General features: G+C 36.7%; 1 non-coding gene across 1 annotated transcript; it reads left to right on the forward strand.

Annotated features, from left to right (window-relative positions):
• The first annotated feature begins 6,367 nt into the window (after positions 1–6,367).
• Positions 6,368–6,471, forward strand: LOC112767900 (small nucleolar RNA R71). The gene has a single exon (XR_003185339.1). It is a non-coding gene; the product is annotated as a small nucleolar RNA R71 (small nucleolar RNA).
• The last annotated feature ends 9,247 nt before the right edge of the window (positions 6,472–15,718 follow it).

A 15,718-nucleotide genomic window follows, 5' to 3' on the forward strand; every position in this document is an offset into this window, starting at 1 on the left:
GGCAAGAGATCAACAATAGAAAAGCAAAGAAGAACAATTATTATGAATTACCTCTTATTGAATTGGAAGAATGTAGAAGGAACAATACTAGATCTACAACAAATATAAGAACAACATAAAGGAAATTATAACAAAAGAATAGAAGAAGATGAATGTAGCAACAAAGAATTGAGAGATAGAAGTGGAAGAAAGCAAAGATTAAAACCTAGATCTAAGAACTAAACCTAATCCTAATCCTAATTCTAGAGAGAAGAGAGAGCTTCTCTCTCTAGAAACTAACTCTAAACTAATCCTAATGAGTGTGTATGAATGGAATCCCCCTTGCTCTTCAATCCTTGGCTTTAAATAGCATCTTTGGCGCCAAAGTTGGTTGGGATTAGGCCCCACAACCCTTGAGAATTCGTTGGTCACGTTTACATTAAAAAAATCATAAACCAGCACCGACGTGTACGCGCACAGCACGCGTACGCGTCCATGGGGTGATTCGCAGGTGCGCGCAAGCGCCAGGTGCGTGCGCGCGTCCATGGGCGAGTTCAACTTCTTTGACTTTTCATGATTTCTCCACTTTGCATGCTTTCCTCTTCACTCCTTTGATCCATTCCTAGCCCTTTTCAATCTGAAATCACTAACAAACATATCAAGGCATCTAGTGGAATCAAAGGGAGATTAAAACCATCAAATTAAGAGTCTAAAAGCATGTTTTCACATCTAAGCACAAATAAGGAGACAATCACAAAACTATGCTATTTTATTGAATAAATGTGGGTAAAAGGTGATAAAATCTCTTAAAATCAATACAGGATAAACCGTCAAAACGGGGTTTATCAGTGACCTGAAAATCGACGTAAAAGAGGGTGCATGGTAGAAAGTTGTGCTAGAGTGGTGCTGGACTGGCGCTGGACGCACAGTCCCTACCACGCAAACGCGTACCCCACGCGTCCGCGTCATCTCCCAAAATTGGCCACCCACGCGACCGCGTCAACCACGCGATCGCGTCACCCAAAAATTTGGCAAAACAAGGTTTCAAACAGAGAGTTGTGCGAGCGCGAGGCTGCCCTCGCGCCAGTAGCACAAAACGAGTCACGCGTCCACGTGACCGACGCGACCGCGTCGATTCATATGAGCGCAATTTGCGCGAACGCATACCCCACGCGTCCGCGTCGCTTGCGCCGCACAGCTTAACCTAATCTGCCAAAATATCTTATCTTTCTCTTCCCCAAATCCTACTTTTTCTTTTCCCTCCTTATTTCTTCCTTCTTCCTTCTTCCTTCTTTCTCACTCTCTAATTTCTCTCTCTCTCACCACCATTATCAAGGTTTTTCTTTTCTTCCTCCCTCCTTACTTTTCTATTCTTCTTCTTTTATGTTATCTTTTCTTTTCTTTTTCCTTGCATTATCCATGTTTTCTTTTTCTTTATTTTTCTTTTAATCGGTGTTAGAAATTTATTTGGGTCACTATTCTTTCCTGTGATTTGCTTGTGAATTATTCAGAAATTGTTTGACAATTATATTTTACTTTTTAAAAGGATTGCTTGCATGTTCAATTTAATACTTTCAATAGCTTATTTACCATGCATACTATGTGTTTATGAAAATGCCCGTATGGCATTGTGCACTATTTTTAGATTTCTTTTATTCTACTACTCTAAATGCTTGCTTTTCACAAAACCCCTTTTTATATTTTATTAATTTAATATAATTGTTGTTACAAACACGTTATTAGTTTGAAAGGCTTGGTAATCTCACTGGGACATTAAATGCTTGATCTATGCTACTCGTGCCTTTGCCTGCATGCCAATAAACACCTTGCATTTAATTGTCATCATATGCACTTGCTATATTTCTATTTATGCTTTTTCACATGTAGTCATAACCATGTGTTATCTTCATTCATCTTTTAATGTGCATTGATTACCACCTTACCCACCCTCTTCCTTGCTCTATCCCTTGACATTTTGACATACTTTCTCTTTTCTCCCTTTTAGGATGGCCACCAAGAAAGGCAAGGAGAAAGCTACTCCCAAACCACCAGCAAGAAGAGGAACAAAGAGAGCATTAGTGGAAGAGCCATCTTCAACTACAGTAAAGCCCTCAACAAAAAAAATTAAGAGGATTATAAAGGTTGATGAAAAAGAGAAAGCTTTCCCAGCAAAGGACACTGCGCGATTTCCTAATCGCTTCTGTGAACAGATGTTCCCCATCCTGGCAGAAAGGAGTTACAACAACGAATACCTTCTTATCCTCCTGACCCATATTACTGAATTTGTTGAGCCACAAATTGAACGAAGACAATGGGGTTTCCTATAGAGACAGCCACGGCCGGTTAATCTTTCTTGGGTAGTAGAGTTCTACTCCAATTTCCACCTGCCAACCCTGCAGACTGTCTATGTCCGTCAGAAGCAAGTCCCCATTACAGAAGAGGCCATTCAACGAGCTTTAGATCTTCCCCCTACTCCAGAAGGACTGGACGCATTTCAAAAAGCTGTACTCAAGTGCCAGATGTACCAATTCGACTGGGACGCTGTTCTCAGAGTTATCGCACTACCTGACAGCAGATGGATCTACGGATACCATCGTTCCCGTCCTAAGGGAATATTGGCTTCCGCACTTACCTTGGAGGCTCGCATATGGGCATAGATTATGTCCCATTACGTCTTTCTGAGCATTCACGAGTCCTCCTTCACTGCAGACATGGCCGTTCTACTATGGTGCATCCTTACAGATCAGCCTCTGAACCTCCCAAGACACATCCGGAATGCCATGGGACACGTACAAATTGCGGGCAACTTACCTTTTCCCGCCTTGGTTTCAGATCTTGTCTCAGCAGCCGGAGTCTCCTACAGAGCTGGGGACACCAAAGCCATGCTCCCACGGGATGATCAGTACGTCCCTAACGGGAAATATATCAGACCTCCAGCAGCCACTACAAGCCAGCCTACTAAACCGGTTGAAGATATTCCTCCTTTAACACCACAAGTACCTACAATCAATCAACTACTCCATCAGATACTTGAAAGGTTGGATCGGCAGGAACACATAGCAAAGCTAAGAGAACGCCGTAACAAGCGCCGATTCACATACCTCAAGGAGCTACTTAAGGGAAAATACAGAGACTCAGACACCCTGGACTCCACTTCCTTTACCAGCACAGGGAGCCATGCCGGTCCCGACTGTGGAGATACTGATACCAGCCCACCTTTGTTCTTAACAGATGGCACCGAGGACAGTGCAAAGCCTTAAGTGTGGGGAGGTCGATCAGTACCTGACTTCCGGAGGTAAATTCTCTTCCCTAACACCAATAAAATAGGATATTTAGTTAGTTTTTCTTTTGTAGAATAGGATAAATTACATAGTAATAGGTTAGTTGCATGCATGTTCTACTTGATTGAAAAGATAATAAGTTTCTTCTAAGACCCTATTTTTAGAACAAAATTTCACTAAATTTAATCAAAACTTTTATGTTAAATTTGCTTGAAGCTGTATTTGGAACATGATTTTTGAGCTAAAGAACACACAACCTGTGAGATTTGAACTTTTATACATGGTTACATTATTTAACCATAATTATTTTATTCTTGTGTGTTTACTTCTCTATGATTTTAATCTACATTTTGTTTCATCCTATATGTCCAATGTTTAATATATTTATATGCCTGCATATGATTGAGGCCATTATTTGTTTAGCTCACTTATCCAAATTAAGCCTACCCTTTCAATTACCTTTGTTAGCCACTTTGAGATTTTAAATCCCATTTGTTCTTTATCTTACCACATTACTAGCCTTAAGCAGAAAAACAATTATATATCCCAATTGAATCTTTGGTTAGCTTAAGATAGAATTATGTGTTAATTAAGTATGGGAAAATTGTGGGAACAAGAGATAATAAGGGAATGTGTCATGATAATATAATAGAAATTTGGGTGCCTACTCATGTAAAATTATAAAAATTAAAAATCTATGCGCATTGATAAGCTACGTTTATATATATATATATTCAACAATCAAATAAGGGGACAAAATTACCCCAATGTTAAGTTAAGAATTCAAATATCAATGCATGTATGATAAAATTAAAATAAAAGTTGATACATGAGTAAGGAATGTGAAAAGAAATTTTTGGGTAGCTAAGTGTGAAATTTAAGCTATATATATACATATATATATATATATATATATATATATATATATAGCTTAAATTTGGGTAGCTAAGTGTGAAATTTAAGCTATATATACAGTGTGTGTGTGTGTGTGTGTGTGTGTGTGTGTGTGTGTGTGTGTGTGTTAGGTGAAAGCTTGGGTTAATTAAAGATTCAATTTATAAGCTTACTCAGTCATATATGTACCCTTACCCATACCTTGGCCCCATTACAACCTTGAAAAGACCTCATGATGTTTGCATTGGTATATTAATTGTTGTTGATTGGTTAGGTGAAGAACAAAAATTAGAAAGCATGATTAGAGAAGGATAGAGTGATTTCCCTATACACTAGAGAGATTAGAGTGTACAGACATCATCAGTGAGGGTTCAATGCTTAAATGGATAGAGTGATTTCCCTATACACTAGAGAGATTAGAGTGTACAGACATCATCAGTGAGGGTTCAATGCTTAAATTCTATGTTTCCTGCTTTCATGAGCTACCTTCTTACATTTTTATCTGTTCTTACTGTATAAGAATTGAATTAGTGGAATTTGATTTGTGATTGTCTTGAAGAGCTTATTTACTTTTGACCAAGTGGACAAGAATCATATAGTTGCATTGCATTGCATGAGTTTTACATGTTCCTACTCATTTATTTTATCTCCTTCAACTAAGCATGAGGACATGCTAATGACTAAGTGTGGGGAGGTTGATAAACCACCATTTTATGGTTTATATTGTGCTTAATTGTGCGGTTTTATCAAATCTTTACCCACTTATTCATATGATTAGCATGCATTTATAATTCCTTCCTAAAAATACTTCATGGTTGAAAACTTGCTTCTTAGAAACTTTTAATTTTGTATTTTAATTCTCCCTTATTCCATTCGATGCCGTGATCTGTGTGTTAAGTGTTTCAGGCTTTATAGGGCATGAATGACTTGGAGATTAGAAAGGAAGCTTGCAAAAATGGAAGAAACACAATAAATTGAGGAGATGATCAGCGAGAAGTGACGCGAACGCATGGCTCACGCGACCGCGTGACATAGAGGAAATTGCAGTGACGCGGGTGCATGGCTCACGCGACCGCGCGGATTGGAAACTGCACAAGTGACGCGAAGGCGTGGACGACGCGTACGCATGGCAAGGCAAAACGCTGGATGACGCGAACGCCTGGATGACGCGATCGCGTGACATGCGCAATCTGCAGAATTCGCTGGGGGCGATTTTGGGCCCTGTTTTGACCCGGTTTTCAGCCCAGAAAAACAGATTAGAGCCAGGAAACATGCAGAGACCAGAGAACAACATTCATTCCGCATAATTTTAGTTTTAGATCTGATTTTACTCTTTCTCTAGGTTTTCTCTCTACATATTCATAGTTCTTAGGATTTCATTTTTATTGCTTTTTTGGATTGGGATATTGAGAAGAGTTATTACCTCCGCCAAGACTTCATTATTCTAGTTTGTTTCCTTACTTGTCTCTTACTCTTCCATGTCCTCAATTTATTTAGAATTACTATTGGATTATTTTTAGAATTTATTAATACAAGAACTATTTTTATTTTTAATTGATCTTTTTTATTATTATTTATCATGTCTTTCTTTATTTTCCTTTCTTATGTTATGAAGTTTACATTCATAATGAGTGAGTAGTTCCATAACTTGATTGGGAGTTGATTGAAAGGAGAACCTTGAGTTGGAACGCTCAAGAGAAAAATTGTAATTGGTTTATTGTTGGATTGCCCTCTAGTCATTGACACTAATCCTTCCCAAGGAAGAAGATTAGGACTTATGAATAGGAATTGCCTTCCAACTTGCTTGACATTTCTTTACATAGTAAAGGCTAACTAAGCAGACAACCTTCAATTATCAATTAATCTTGAGAGTGCTCCAACAAGAATAGGGCTTCCGACTAATCTACTCCCGGTCAAGATTTTTATTTAAAATTACATAAATTCTCTAATTTAATTTCCTGTTTATCAACTCAAACCATTTTTTTTAAAACATCTAATTAATAAAATAGCACATCTTTCTGCAACTCGTTGGGAGACGACCTGAGACTCATACTCCCAGTATTTTAATTCTAATTTTGTGACAACCCTTCTAAATTGATAAACGAATTTTCGGTTGGTTAAGAACTGTACTTGCAACGTATCTCTTATAATAATTTCTTAACTCGCCAATTTCCGTCACGTCAAATATACATATGATGCTCCATTCTGGAAGCATGTCAGTAGGACACCTTTTGATCAATTGCTTATATCTTTCCCAAACTTCATAGAGGGACTCACCTTTTTTCTGTCTGAAGGTTTAGATTTCCACTCTAAACTTGCTCATCTTTTGAGGTGGAAAGAATTTGGCCAGAAAAATATTGACCGGCTTTTCCCAAGAGTTCAGGCTTTTCTTAGGTTGTGAATCCAACCATGTTCTAGCTCTGTCTCTTACAGCAAAAGGAAAAAGCATAAGTCTGTAGACCTCAGGATTAACCCCATTGGTTTTAACAATGTCACAGATTTACAAGAATTCAGTTAAGAACTGATGAGGATCTTCCAATGGAAGTCCATGAAACTTACAATTCCGCTGCATTAGAGAAACTAATTGAGGCTTAAGATCAAAGTTATTTGCTCCAATGGCAGGAATTGAGATGCTTCTTCCATAGAAGTTAGAAGAGGGTGCAATAAAGTCACCAAGCATATTCCTTGATTCTCCACCATTGTTATTAGGTTCGGCCATGTCTCCTTCTTTTTCGAAAATTTCTGTCAGGTCCTCTCCAGAGGGTTGTGCTTTAGCTTCTCTTAGTTTCCTCTTAAGAGTCCTTTCAGGCTCAGGATCAGCTTCAATAAGAATGTCTTTATCCCTGTTCCTGCTCATATGAAAAAGAAGAGAACAGAAAAGAAGAGGAATCCTCTATGGCACAGTATAGAGATTCCTTTATGTGAGTAGAAGAAGAGAAGAATAGAAGAAGGAGAAGAGAAAAATTCGAACACAGTGAAGAAGAAGGGGTTCGAATTTTGAGTGGAAGAGGAGTGTTAGTAGATAAATAAATAAATAGAAAGAGATGAGAGATAGAGAATTTTGAATTTAAAAAGAATAAAAGGAAAATATTTTTATTTTTATTTTAATTATTAGTTAGAATTCAAAAATTAAAAAGAGAAATAAAATTAAATTAAAATTTAAAATAATTAGTTAATTAAAAGGTATTTTGAAAAAGTGGGGAGGAGTTTTCGAAAATTAGAGAGAGAAAATTGGTTAGGTGGTTTTGAAAAAGATATGAGTGAAATAGAAAACTTTTAAAATCAAACAAAAAGTCAAGTAGTTAATTGAAAAAGATTTGAAAATCAATTTTGAAAATAAGAAGTTAGAAAAGATTTTGAAATTGATTTTGAAAAAAATATGATTGAAATTTAATTTGAAAATTAAAGTTGATTACTTGACTAACAAGAAACCAAAAGATATGATTCTAGAATTTAAAGTTTGAACCTTTCTTAATAGGCAAGTAACAACTTGAAAATTTTTTTGAATCAAAATATTAAATGTTAGTGAGATTTTCGAAAATATGAAGTAAGAATAAGAAAAAGATTTTAAAAATCAATAAAAAAATTCGAAAATATGTTAAAATAAATGAAAAAGATTTGATTTTTGAAAAAGATTTGAAAAGATAGAATTTTAAAATTGAAATTTATGAGTAAAACAAGGAAAGATATATTTTTTACTTTTGGATTTTTAATGAGGGAAGAGAAAAATATAAAAATAATGCAAAACATGAGAATTCAAGATCAAAACATATGATGCATGCAAGAACACTTTGAATGTCAAGATGAATACCAAGAACACTTTCAATGTTAAGATAAACACCAAGAACTTATTTTTGAAAATTTTTAAGAAAAGAAAAACATGCAAGACACCAAACTTAGAAATTTTCAAACTTTAGACACTAACAAATTGAAAATGCATATGAAAAACAAGAAAAGACACAAAACATGAAAAATTAAAGATCAAACAAAGAAGATCATCAAGAACAACTTGAAGATTATGAAGAATACCATGCATGAATTTTCGAAAAAATTTTTAAGAAAAATTAAAACATGCAATTGACACCAAACTTAAAAATTGACACTAGACTCAAACAAGAAACATCAAATTATTTTTGGTTTTATGATTTTATTAATTTTTTTGGTATTTTTTGAAAATTAATTGGAAAAAGAAAAATAAGGATTTCAAAATTTCTAATGAAAATTCCAGGAATCATGCAATGTTAGCCTAAAACTCCGGTCCAAGAATTAGAATGGCTTACTAGCCAGCCAAGCTTTCAGTGAAAGCTCCAGTCTAAAACACTAGACATGGCCAATGGCCAGCCAAGCTTTAGCAGATCATTACGTTCAACAGCAAGATTGATAAAAATCAACAAGCTCTTGTGATGATAAGTTGAAACCTCGGTCCAAAAGATTAGCCATGGCTTCACAGCCAGCCAGACTTCAACAGATCATCATGAAACTCTAGAATTCATTCTTAAAAATTTTGAAGTCATAGAATAATTTATTTTTTTTGAAAATTTTCAAAAATAAAAATAATAAAAACAAAAAGCTTAAAATTAAAATAAAATTACCTAATCTGAGCAACAAGATGAACCGTCAGTTGTCCAAACTCGAACAATCCCCGGCAACGGCGCCAAAAACTTGGTGCACGAAATTGTGATCTCTAAAACGGCGCTAACAACTTGGTACGCATGAATGTAATCTCAACTCTTTGTCACAACTCCGCACAACTAACCAGCAAGTGCACTGGGTCGTCCAAGTAATAAACCTTACGTGAGTAAGGGTCGATCCCACGGAGATTGTCGGCTTGAAGCAAGCTATGGTCATCTTGTAAATCTCAGTCAGGCAGATTCAATTGGTTATGAAGTTTTGATAATTAAAATATAATTAGAACATAAAGTAAGATAAAGATACTTATGTAATTCATTGGTGAGAATTTCAGATAAGCATATAGAGATGCTTGTTGCTTCTGAATCTCTACTTTCCTACTGTCTTCATTCAATCCTTCATACTCCTTTCCATGGCAAGCTGTATGTTGGGGGATCACCGTTGTCAATGGCTACCGTCCGTCCTCTCAGTGAAAATAGTCCAAGTGCGCTGTCACCGCATGGCTAATCATCTGTCGGTTCTCGATCATGTTGGAATAGGATCCATTGATCCTTTTGCATTTATCACTACGCCCAACACTCGCGAGTTTGAAGCTCGTCATAATCATCCCATCCCAGATCCTACTCGGAATACCACAGACAAGGTTTAGACTTTCCGGATCTCAAGAATGCTGCCAATTGATTCTAGCTTATACCACGAAGACTCCGATCTTTCGGAATGGAGGCTAAGAGATACACACTCAAGCTATTACAGATAGAACGGAAGTGGTTGTCAGGCACGCGTTCATAGGTGAGAATGATGATGAGTGTCATGGATCATCACATTCATCAGGTTGAAGTGCGAGTGAATATCTTAGAATAAGAATAATCTTGAATTGAATAGAAAAACAATAGTACTTTGTATTAATTCATGAAGAACAGCAGAGCTCCACACCGTAATCTATGGGGTGTAGAAACTCCACTGTTGAAAATACATAAGTGATGAAGGTCTAGGCATGGCCGTGAGGCCAGCCTCTCAAACGTGATCAAGAGATCAAAAGTGATACAAAGATAGTCTCAAAAATGATCAAAAGATTATTAGATGTGAAATAAATTACTAAAAGTAGTTTTTATACTAAACTAGTCAATAGGGTTTACAGAAAATGAGTAACTAAGTGTAGATAGTGCAGAAATCCACTTCCGGGGCCCACTTGGTGTGTGCTTGGACTGAGCATTGAAGCTTTCACGTGTAGAGATTCTTCTTGGAGTTAAACGTCAACTTTGGTGCCAGTTTGGGCGTTTAACTCCAGCTTTTATGCCAGTTCTGGCGTTTAACGCCAGAATAGGGTAGAAAGTGGGCGTTCAAACGCAAGTTTGCATTATCAAAACTCAGGCAAAGTATGGACTATTATATATTTCTGAAAAGCCCAGGATGTCTACTTTCCAACGCAATTAAGAGCACGCCAATTGGGTTTCTATAGCTCTAGAAAATCTATTTTGAGTGCAGGGAGGTCAGAATCCAACAGCATCTGCAGTCCTTTTTCAGCCTCTGAATCAGATTTTTGCTTAGGTCCCTCAATTTCAGCCACAAAATACCTGAAATCACAGAAAAACACACAAACTCATAGTAAATTCTAGAAATGTGAATTTTCTTGAAAACTAATAAAAATATACTAGAAAATAGCTAGATCCTACTAAAAACTACCTAAAAACAATGCCAAAAAGCGTATAAATTATCTGCTCATCATTTGTATAGGAACTTGGCTTCCGAATATAATCCCCGATTTCTCCAAGTTTATCATCTGTCTCGATGCCTTCGTGTACTGATTCAAAATTTGTATGATTTGATAAAGTTCATCTTCCCTTGCTTCAGCCAAAACTATACAATCATCTGCGAACAAAAGGTGTGTAATGGCAGGTGCATTAGGTGCTGCCTTGAAACCTGTAATTTCTCCTTTGCTGTATGCCTCTGCCATGAGAATGGTAAAAATTTCAGCTGCTAATATGAAAAGATAGGGAGATAGTGGGTCACCTGCCTAAGGCCCCTCTGTGGATTAATGACCTTGCTGAGGTTTCCATTTACTTTAATCCTGTAGGAGGCACTTTTGACACATTTATAGCAATATTGACCCATCTCTGATCAAAGCCCAAAGCTTGCAACACCATTTCTAAAAAATCCCACTCTGGTCTATCATATGCCTTATTCATATCTAACTTGACAGCTAGACTTTGTGATCCTCCTTTCCCCTTTTTTCCAAGGCTGTGAATACTTCTTGCACGATCAAAATATTATCTTGAATGTATCTTCCATCGACAAATGCACTTTGTATTGGAGAGATTATCTTGTCTAGTATCTTTCTCATCCTAATTACAATTACCTTTGTTATAATCTTGTAGACAAAGTTGCAGCAACTTATTAGTCTCAGCTGACCCAAATTCTCAAGCTGTTTGATTTTCGGTATAAGCACAACTGTAGTTTCTCCCATTTCCTTTGGCATTGTTCCAGATGTAAAAACCTCTTTCATCACCGCGATAACTTCCTTATGGATTACATCCCAATGCTTTTGAAAAAAGAGTCCATTTAAACCATCTGGGCCTGGAGCCTTTAGGCTCCCCATCGAAAATGCCGCTTCTTTAATTTCTGCATCAGTGATGTCCCATAGTAGCTTCTCGTTCATTTGTTGAGTTACTCTCCTCGGAATCTTCCTTATGATTTCCTCGAAATTCCTTCCACCTGTTGTTGTGAAGAGATTTGTGAAATGTTCTTCAATTAAAGACATTATCTCCTTATTTCCACAGATCCACTGTCCCTCTTGGTTTTTTAATCTTTCAATTCTGTTACGATCCCTTCTTTGTATTGTTGAAGCATGAAAGAATGAAGTATTTTTATCACCCCACCTCAACCATTTGATTTTGGATCGTTGGCCCCAGTACTTCTCCTCCCTCTTCCATAAGTCTTCAATTTTTTTCTTCAGAGTTATAATACATTGCTGAACTTCCTCAGTTATGTCTCTTTCCTGAAGCTGCTTTAGCTCTTCCTTCAGCCCATTGATCTCCATTTTCTCAATTCAATTTTGCAATTCTTTATTTTGCCTGAAAGATCTTTCGATTTTCCTTGTTGATTTTCATTATTATTCCATCCTTTTTTGATAATTTCCTTGCATTCTTCATTGTCTTCCCAATAAGCCTCATACTTGAACTGCTTGGAGCTTCTTCCCTTTGGCTTTAGCTGTAGAAGGATCGGACAGTGGTCTGAGCTAATTGTTAATGTCGGTAGAGCAGTTAACGTAGCATTCTGATATATCATACGCCAAGCCCAGTTTGCCAAGACTCTATCTAACCTCTCTCTGGTGACAAATTCATTTCTTGGGTTGCCGAACCAAGTGAATCTATCACCCTTTAAGTCTACATCCATCAGTTCATTATAATTGATAAACTTTCTAAATTCCTCTATTTGACTTCGAGGCTTTGGGTGCAATCCTATTTTCTCTTTTTGTTCTAAAATATCATTAAAATCTCCTATAAATATTTGTGGATCATCTGTTGACCTATTCTATGCTGACAACTCCTTCTATTGAGCCTTTCTATGTTGAAATTTTGGGTTCCCATACAGAAAACAGCAGCTCCAGTCATAGTTATTATCTTTTTTTATTTTAGCTTTTATATAATAATTAGACCATGCATAAACATCAACATCAATATTTTTATTCCACAAAAGGCATAGACCACCGGACAAGCCCTGGGGTTCGATGCAAAAGTGTTTCTCAAAATGTAACTTCCTTTTAAGTTTCATAATTCTACCTTCCTTGGTCCTTGTTTCTATCAAGAACAAAATATCTGGTTTAAATTTCCTACAGAGGTCCTGAGCCTCTGAGGTTGTCGCAGGGGCTGCAACCCCGCGACAATTCCAACTTATAACACTCATGGCTCTAGGTGGGGCATGTGTCGGACTGCCTCCTCAGCTATATAAAAAAAAGTTGTTGTTATCACCTCTGATAGTCAGTTCTCTAGTGCTTCTCCCTTCGGTCTTGTACTCAACTTTGCCCCTTTTACTTCTCGTTATCATGGTCTGCTGTTCCATCTCTGTCTCATCTGAATCCAGAATTGTGAGCCTCTCTATCGAATCCTTTTTCCTTTTAATGTTTAATTTGTATTGCATCTTGTTTGCCAATTCAATTTTCCAGTTTTCTGTACTCTCCCTACCGTGTTGCTGCTCTTGCTCTTCATCATCTTCACTAGTCAACTCCACCAAGTAGAAGCTTCCCTTACCATCTCTATGGACTTGTGTTTTCCTGGCTTTCTTCTTTCCCACTTCCTCCATATTCTGTTTTCTATAATTCCATATGCTTTCACTTTGTGTTTCCTCCTTAGTTCCCGCTACTGTGACTTCCATATGCTCAATCATCCTCTATTCTGTATTGGCTTCATTTCTCTTCCCAAATTTCTCCCTTAATAACTCCCTGATTGTCTTGGCCCCTTCTATTTCGGTAGCTTTTTCCTGTTGCATCATTTCTTTACTCCCATACCCAGTATACGTTGGTAACCTTGTATTACCCTTGCTTGGGCCTTTAGTGCATGAGCAGCTTTTTTCTTCATAATCTGCATTGCTTGGACACTTTTTAGTGGGCTCTCCTTCTTGAAATAATCTTATGCCTCCTAAGTCTTGTCGTGCTTTCTTTGGGCCAGGCCCATTTTTGTCTATACTCCACTTGGCCTCTTTGCCTCTTTGTTGCTGTGTAGCTTTACCTAATATCCCCATCCGTCTCTGATCTTCTTTCCCTTGATTTCCTCCATTAGTTAGCTTATTTTTTTTGGGATTTCTCCCACCTGCTCCGCTCCTTCCATTCCTACTTTTTCTCTACTTCCCTGACTTCTAGAATTTTTCTCTCCATTCTTCTCAGTATTTTTTGCCTGGTCAATACCTACTCCACTGGCTGCAGACTCCTGTATCTCTGCCACATGCATGTTGTATTCTGTTCTTCCACGTGCCTCCCCTCCTTTCTCTGTTTCTCCTGCATTCCACTGTTCCTCCTCCTTCTCCGTTACAACATGTATTGCATTTGCTTGACTAACCCCCATTCTTGCGGTGTATTTAGGCATATCTGAGTTCCATGAGGCCATCACCCTTTCCTTGTTGCACTCTTTTCTTCCATGCCCTAAGACTCCACAGTTCAAGCAGTATGAATTTTGCAATCTTTCTTATTTGAAGTGAATCCTAGCATCAGGAAGATTATCCCTCTCATCCAAAATCCAGTAGGTAATGCCTTTGTCACTTCCATAGTCACTCTCACTTTGAGAAAAGACCTTCTCAAAATATTATTTTTGACCGGATCCTCCACCTCCTTCACTATCCCCATTCTCTCACCTATAAATTTGCCTGTTTCAACATTCATGTATTCCAAAGGCAAGCCATGAATCTGTACCCAGAATTCTAGAAAGCTATGATCCACTTCATGTATTGACTCATTTTGTGTCCACAATTTTAGATTGATCAGATAGCCCCTTACACTTCATAGCCCCCTTTTAAGATCTGTTGCCCTCTTCTTTTGTCTTCAATGCTTATTAACACCTTGTTTCGCGCCACTTCAGAGATGGATAATCCTTTCAGGTTTTCTCATATTCCCATTAAAGTATTCTTGATTGAAATTAATCTCTTTATCTGCTATGACTTTTCCAACTATGTTGATGCATTTCGGCTTGAAACCTTTTTACTCTTCCTATCTGATTGTTATTATTTTTCCATCTATAGGGTCACTGATGAACAATGCCATGCTAGCTGAATTTAACTCTGCTGATACTCTTGTCTTCGAAGCCGTGCTAAACTAATGGTCTTGTGTGTGGATGTTGCAGAATGTAGATGTATTGTTATGTATGTGGGTTCTGTATGTGTTGTTTTGTGTTGATGAAACAGGTTCTAGTTCATAATGGTTGTTTTGTGTTTTGTGATACGTAATCTCTCTTACAGAGAACTCCTGCTTGTACCAACTCTCTCCAGTTGAGAGAAATTTGCTCTCCAGTTGAGAGAAAAACTAATAAGCGACTCTCCCTTCTTTACAATGTTCATACCATATGATCTTATGTGAAAAGTTTTTTTTTTTCGTTATACAAAATATTTTGGTCACTTCACCCCATACAAATCAAGGCCACTTGTAAAACTGCTCCAACATAAAGCCAAACCCACGCACTTAAAAATCCACAACTATTCTAAACATATTAAATAATATTTGTGATTACAAGGTCTTAACACCAAGATTAGCTTCGGTTCACCATAAATTGTTAGACAAAATTTGTTATGACTAGGACTGGCCTGTGGCCTCTGTGCCTACTCTCTCACACCAAGAGTTGAGGTCTTGAGGATGCATCATTGCTCTAACTCTTGGTCTCGATGATTAGAAACTGTTACAACAAATTTATTATTTGGACTTCCATCATGAATTTAAAGAAGTTAATGCTTGTACTGATAGATTAGCCTTATATAATAATTATAGTTGTCATATTTTTCTCTTGTTACCTTATTTTTTTTCTTGGATCAAGATTTTTTTTCCTAAATTAAGATAGCAGATAAAGTGAATAAAAAAATTAATCATTATTAAATTAAAATAATAAAATTTACATATAATAAAATTATAAATTCAATATTAATTAATCTTTTAATTTATTATTTTACTAATTTTTTTTATTTTAAAATATCTAAATTATTTTTTTTTGTTTTTTTGACAAATGTTGCTGGTATTTGTTTTCCTAGAGTATTGATTGGGTAGTGTGGACAGTTAGCCCATATACTTATAAAAAAATAAAGAAAATACTAAACAACTTAAAAATATAGAATAATCAATTTGAATTGATTTAATAATTTATTTACTAACCCATTTAAATAAATATTTGAAATCTCACTTTGTGAGCTATCCACAAGCAACAGACTGTTAAATAAAATTCGGCGATGGATTAATCCCTGCC

Source organism: Arachis hypogaea, chromosome 17 (assembly GCF_003086295.3).
Source record: "Arachis hypogaea cultivar Tifrunner chromosome 17, arahy.Tifrunner.gnm2.J5K5, whole genome shotgun sequence".
Lineage (NCBI taxonomy): Eukaryota > Viridiplantae > Streptophyta > Magnoliopsida > Fabales > Fabaceae > Arachis > Arachis hypogaea.